Consider the following 7,407-nt stretch of genomic DNA (forward strand, 5'->3'; position numbering starts at 1 on the left):
AGAGAACTGAGAATCGGTGGTTGAGCACCATCAATATAATGTGTAGGACTTTCACTTTGCAAAATAGTTTGTTAGAATGCAGTATTCAAAGCTTAGTGTTTGGTAGTTGAGTTTGGGTCAGTTCAGTCATATTTGGCCATCCTTCAAGAGAAAGGCCTATCAGCTGGGGGCTAGATGCAATATTCATGCTGATAAGCACCCAAATAAATGTAGGTTAGAGGGGCTGGGGATAAGCAGGTGCCATCCAAACATTAATCCAGATGAGTCAATTAATGTTTTTTCCTGAAGTTGAACATGGGAAAGTCTGTCCCATCTTCATGGGGTCTGTATATCCAAATGTGAACACTAGCCTAGTTTGGTGACTTTGGATTCCAGGAAGAGGAGCTGTGGTTGCTCATTAATAGGAAGGAGGCACATTTACACTAAGTTTCTCTAGAGTGAATTGATTAGCCACAACAGCCTCTAACTCCACTAGTAATAAAGGCCTCTTTTGTGTGAAACTGAATCAGTCCTGTAGGTATTTGTAGGTTTGGGTGGAGAAACAATTGCCAGAGAACAGACCAAAGAGGAAAAGCATGTGCTGACAAGGAGCGTGAAGGTTTCCCAAGGACTGCTAAATTCCAAAGACCAGTAGCTCTACTGAATTTGCAAGAGCTGATAAAATCCAGGCACTGAGTCTGCTCGCTCTGTCAAGGCCCCAAGTGAATATTGGGATTAACCCCTGGCTGTGGGACCAGAGGGCAGCAGCTCCTCCAGGCAGAGTCTGCGGGATCCTGTGTGCACCCATTGAAATAAGTCGTTGAGGGACTTTCTGAACACCTGCTTGGAAGGTGCTAGTGCCAGCACAGCCCTCTCTACTGGGGTTGTCCCTGTGAGGGAATAAGGGAATCTTTGTGTATTATTTGCTATTAATAGTCACAACTTCCTAGAGTGGAAGCTTTGAGTACTTCTGGCTGTCTCATCCTAAACCCTTGTTGCATGGCCAAACATTTTTTTAAGCAAATCAGGAAAATTAATCCATTCTTTTCATCTTCTCCTTGAGATCCTCTGTCTTCCTTTTGATTTATGCTTTCTTTCTTTTCCTCTACAGTTCTTCTTAGGACTACAGTGGCCACAGATCCAACTAGAGGCTGGTCTGAAGACTCCCCCAGAAGTGTGAACATTCGTAAGGTAAAACCAAAAAGTTGTGAATACTTTTAAGTATCTATATTTGCCTCCACTGGCCTCACTCAGTCTTAGCCATCTCTACACCACTAATCCACTCATTAGTTCTAGCAAAGTTTTCTGTCTTCCCTCTCAGGTTCTGGGCCAGATTTTCCTGCTTCTTTCCTGGCTGACTGAATAGAGACAGCAGCACACTCTTCCAACACCATTTCTGTTTGTTTCTCACAGCTCTCTGCTAGTCTCCTACTCAGCCAGTAGAGCTGTAGTAGTTCACTCTGTAGCAAAGGTTATTTCGGGTACTTTCTCTGAAGCAAATAGTAGGAGTGGTAGTCAGCATAAATGTTTAATAGGCCCTGAGAGCTAAGACTTTAAGATGAAGCTTCTTTTGAAGATACATTTACAGCCTCTGCTCTCCCAGGCTTTGTATAATGAAAGCACCCCAGGCCACTGTGGTGTGGTTTTGGCATGTGCTGTAGTTCCCCCCAAGCACCTTGGATGGTTGTAAGCCTCAGAACCCCTTGACTCTCACTTCAAACACAGCCTTTGCCTCACCTTCTCTACCTTCTTAATTTCCTGTAAATCCAGAGCTCCGTGCAGGAGCATCTGGCTCTGATCTTTGATACCCTCCCTCAAACACAGCCCCTCCCTCATTTTTTTTCTCTGCCAAATCAAGCATAAACACCCACAAATTTACTTTCATCCTGTTCCATGTGCCCCGAGTGGAAAATCTCTTGGCTGTAAATCTGGTGTCCTTGCTTTACATATTCAGCATAGGTTAGAAGAAGGGTGCTCCAAGCTGCTTTTGAGGTTGAGTTGAAGAAAACATGCTTCCTACATGTTGAGTTTTTCTCAGAGCTGTGGTCTGGCTTTTCTTTGCTGCTATCTGCTTGAGCAGGGGTGGCAGTGGGGGCTGTTCTCCTTTAACTCATCCTTTTGTGCCACATGGAAGTCCTAGGCTTCCTGAATTCCTCTAATAATGGGGAGTATTTCCTGTGGAGAATGGCCATCTCAGCAGAGGGAAGAAGGAAAATGTACAGGCTGCTGAGCTCCAAAACCTGTGACTGACATTACCAAGGCTTCTGGGGATGGGTGCAGTCTTCCTCACAAGAAGCCACAGAGCTTCTGGAGAGTCAAGATGGTTTCCTTTTGGTGAGATCCTCGTGGAGCTTCTGTTCCCTATGGCTCTGAGTTGTGTCTCATAGCATGCAGCCCTGTGGAGGTGTTGGACTGTGGCTGTCAGGATTCAGGGCTGGCCACAGCTGCAGTACATGGCTTGGGGATGTTTGGTGTTGAATATTCAATTATTTTATGCAAAGGAGGGGAATTATAAAAGTGTTACAGCAGCTGGAGAGCTACAGAGAAGTGTAGTGCCAGAACAGGACACCCAGTAAGGGTTGGGGTCATGAATGAAGGCTCAGACTAAGACTCTGCAGGCTCTGCAGAACCTAGGGTTTGGACATAACAATGCTGGAGAGCCCAGAGCTGGGTTTTGATGAAATCCCATCAGAGGGTGCCAGTGAAGGAAGTCAGTAACCCAGCCCTCAACTCAGCCTGAGGATTTAAGGCAAAGGAAACAATGGAGCTTCCAAGAAACAGTGGGAAAGGTATCTGTAGCTCAAGCCCAGGGTCAAGGTTTAAGTAGTTGTGCATGCTGTGTGAGCAACACAAACCAACTACATCTGGTGCTTGGGAGAAGATGCAAGAACTGCACTGGTTTCATCCCTTGAGGGATTTGCATGTGTCAGAGGATTCCTGTGCTCATCAGAGTGAAGAGTGTCATAAAAAAAAAAAAATTCATATTGGCAGCCCCAAAGAGGAAGAAGGACACCTATTTAGTGTGAATTGAGTATGTAAATACACTTTTAAATATTGGGCCAGGAATATATCTAAGGCTTGTTACTTGTACCCCTTAGAAACAAGTAGAGATAAATCCATCTTTCTTGGAGGAATTTAGAACACCTAGGACTCCTGCACAGAAGGATGGACTGAGTTCTGGTTCCTCCTGAAGACACAGCACTTGTCACTACCAGTGTCTTTGCTGCAGCTACTATTTCCCTGCAGGCCACCATCGCTGGAGAATTCCTAGATGTCTGTGACTCTATAGACATTAATTCACTGGAGTTGTTAAATTATCAAAGCATGGAACTGTAGTTGTGAGCATCTTGTGAACTGAGGGACTGAAGTCACCAGCACCTCCGCACAAACCAAAGACTGGACAAGACAAATTTGTGGTGGTGGAGCACAGGGGGGATGTTTGGAAAGTAAAAAGCCCTTTGTCTTATCAAGAGGATGCATTCAATAATTGTACCCATTTGCATTTTGCTTTTGAGTCACAAGACATCACCACAAGCTGAAATTGAGCACATTCCTATAGAAAAAACATTGGCATTGGGCCATGGCTGTAAAGACTTTTAAAAATCTGTTTGAGAGGCCATGTTAACTAAAACTGATCATAAATCACTTTTTGCCATTGCCATTGGGAATCTGGCAAACACCTTCCTGCAAACAGAACGTCTCTTTCTTTAGCTACAGTTGTATAACTTGCAAATTGAATGCGAACCTGAGAAAGATTTAGTAGTTGCAGGCACACTCTCTAGAGCCTTTGACAAAAATTCTGTGGAACAAAGTCCCAGGCTAGATTATGGATATGTCAATTGGGGAAAACAAAATAGGAAAAACCCAGCCTTGTCGGTTTTTAAAATGAAATGCAGAATTTTATTGCTGGTGGTTTGCTGAGGACGAGACACTGCAGGATGTAATTAAGGTTCTAGTAGAAAATGATTTGCACAGCTTATTCTGTCCCTGTTTCAGTTTAAAACGATTTAGATACCACTTCTCTGAGGCATGAAGAAAACTGATCCTTGAAGTGTTGCAGGAAAATAAAGACACAGAAAGCCATTTAGAGCCTGAAGGCAGCGTGAGACATCTCTGCCTCCCTCAATAGTCAGAAACACAAGCGATGTGAAATGGAGGAGTGCATGCTGGTGGAAAACACTCACCCTCTGCAAGGAACTTGGGGAAGCAGGCTGGCATCAGCTTGATGTGGGAATCCTGAGCAGCCATTTTCGCATTGCAGGGTAATCTCTGAGGGAAGACACTGCAGCCTTGTAAGGGAGCAGGTCCCTGGTATCTCTTAATAGTGGATTTCACGTTTATAACAACCTGTCTGTCAATGGACTGCAGGTCAGTGCAGCATTTTATGTATCCCAGCTTAGGCACTGGGGATTCCCAGTGCCTAAATTTACCACAGCAGTGGAAATCAATGCCCAGACTCTGCCAGGAAGGGGGCAGTGTCAATCTGCTGCACTGCTGGCACTACTCAGTTGCAGTGGATTGGCACATCTGTGCTAGCAGAAACTGATATCGCAGTGAGGGTGGGTTTGTTGGGATAAGCAAACGGGAAAAGTGGAACAAAAACGTGGTGTGGTTTTGTAGCCTGGGATTGGCAGTGTTTCACAAGTGATGCTGAGTAACAGAGAGACTCAACAACTGAAGATTGCTCTGTGGAGACCTCATCATCACCTGAAGGGTTTGTTGTAGGCAGTGCATGCTATGGAGGAATAGATTAATGTTTCCTAAATTCCACAGGCCAGTGGGAGAGTGCAAATTGCTGCCTTCCACGCCGGTGGTGTTGGCTTAGAGTGGCTGTGGTCTAGAAAAGTAAGCAGCTTTTAGTGGCATTTTTGCTAACCATGGGATGGTTCTCCAGAGGTTGTGGGTTAGAACATGGGACGTCTGTGGCAACAGGACATTTCTTAGGTGAACAGACACCTTGTGGTGTAGCTGAACCTGTGTCCCTAGGGAAGCTTTGGGGATCTTTCAGAAGCCCTTGGAGGAGGTGCCATTGTGCAGAGGCTTGTGTGAACAGCAGTGATCAGAGCTCCAACAATGATCCATGCAGAGCTCCTTGGGGTTCCTGGTGAGGAGGCATTCCTGGACAACATGGAACATGGGAGTTCTCCCATGCTATGTCATGTTCAGGTACAATGTGCTGAGCACTGAGAGGGCTTTGTTTCCTCCTAAAGTCCCAGTGTTTGTCACTGCCTGAAGGCCGTCATCGCTGGAGAATTCCTAGATGTTTGTGACTGCACAGACAGTCACTGAAGTTGTTAAATCATTGAGGCATGGAACTGTAATTGTGAGCATCTTTGTTACAACTTCTTTTTTTGCAGAGCTGCACAAAATTTTGTGCTTTTCTCTGTCCTAGCATTGGTTGGATGTAATAGAATTTCCTTCTGCTAATAAACTGAGGCATTAAGTTTCTAATTTAGGGATGGGATAAAATGAGTTGTGCTGTGATTTCTAATCATGGGAGAACTCTTCTAATGTGCAGACATTCAGTGTTTGTTGTATAAAAATGTTTCCTTAACAATGCCCATTGCAGCTAATTTGTAACTACACAGTGTAAACATTGATTTCTAAAGTTTTTTAATAGATCCCCAAGCTACTTAATTATCTCTTACTGACCCTTGTTTTCTAGTGGTGATTAGTTTAGTTTCTTCAAACTTTATAAAAGCTGGGTCTCAAGTGGCAGTAATATGGACAATTTCTTATTCCATATTTAATAGGATAGAGGGTCTCCAAAGCATTACTAGATCATGTCTTCCCAGAATTAGGCTTTACCCTCACAGGATAGCCCTCTTAGCTGGACATTTTGAATGTTCTATCTGGTTCAGCTAAAGCTTGTATTTAAATCGGGGAGAAGCAAATTCAAACCACAACTTTGGGATTTAATAAAATGTGGTTTAAAAAAAATCACAAAGTTTTGCTTATAGTGGGTTTCTTTCAGGTCTGGCACAGTTTTTGGTCTATAAACCTGTTGGATTCTTCAGCACTCATGTCTATATGGGTTGAGGAGAGACCAACCTGGTTTCTGAGAATAATTTTCCATGAAGAAAGTGTGTAGGCTAACATAATCTCTGTGACTTGGACAGTTAGCAGAGCTGAACTTCTCCTTTATTAGTCTTAGTCTTGCACTGCGCTCTGCATTCCCCTACACTCTTTAGCACTCATTGGCTGTAACGTCAAGAGAAAAGCTGCTCTTGAATCCCCTGAGGTAGAAAATTAGAGAAGGGCTTTGGCTGATCAGAGAGCAGAGCTGCTGGACGAGACTTCCAAAAGCAGAAGTTTGTTTTCTTGTCACTTCCTATCATCAGAGAACTAGGTCTGTTTTAAAAGGGGTACAGGTCCAGAGACCCACCAGTCTGAAACAAGCAGTGAAACTTTCCTTCTTATCAAATATAATAGCACTGAAAAGTCAGAAAACAGGACTGAAGGGTGCATTGGGATGTCTTCTAGTCCATTCCTCTATCCAACAGCATGGGTTCCTCTGTCTGCCATTCTTGACCAACATTTGCCCTTCTCCTAAAGACCTGCAGTGATGGAGCCTGCTCAGACTTGTAGCAGTTTTGGGCTCATTTTGGGCTTGCTTTCCTTGTGAGTTCAAGTTCTGCCTTCCAGTGCTGACACCATAACTCCCATGTAGCCAGTCCTGCCCCTGTCTACAACATTTGAATAGCTGATTTTTCCTAAGCAACTGTAGAATTTTTACATGGCTTTTTTGAATTCCATCCTTTTTTTCTTCCCAGACTTTCTCAAATACAAAGATGTTTTGAATACTAAGTCTGTTTTCCAGCATACTTGCAGCCTCTCCCAACAAGGTGTCATCTAAAAGTTTAATAAGCCCAGCCTCTGTTTCTTCATTCTTGTCATTAATGAAAATATTGAATAATGCAAGTTCTGGGAGAGTTCTCTACAAAACTCTTGCTTGATGCATATTTCCTGTTTGATGGAGAAGGAGCAGTAACTTCCCTGGATATGAAATTTCCCTCTCCTCCAACTGACAGTCAAGAACAATAATTTCCACATATTGTGAAACATTGTAAGTTTCAAACCTTTTACTAAGAAGAGTCTCCAAAGGCTGGGCAAGCACAGAATGCCTAACAGCAGAATTTATTCATAGACTGTGGAGAATCTGTGCTCTACACATGAAGTCCATAAACATTTAAAGGGAGATGATCTGCTCAAGGAAATTGTTTAAGTATTTATGGTACCCTGCTAGACACCTGGCAGGACAAGGCACCTCCTGCCCTTACAGCTGGAGTGTTACAGAAATAGTCTCAGCAGACTGTTGAGGAGAAGGGAAAAAAAAAAAAAAAACAACCACAAAACTGTGGATTCAAGCCTTTTGGAACGGGCATGACCTCTGTAGAATGCTTGGAAATCTCTTTAAGGTTTTATTAC

Source organism: Ammospiza caudacuta, chromosome 2, assembly GCF_027887145.1.
Source record: "Ammospiza caudacuta isolate bAmmCau1 chromosome 2, bAmmCau1.pri, whole genome shotgun sequence".
Taxonomy (NCBI): Eukaryota; Metazoa; Chordata; class Aves; order Passeriformes; family Passerellidae; genus Ammospiza; species Ammospiza caudacuta.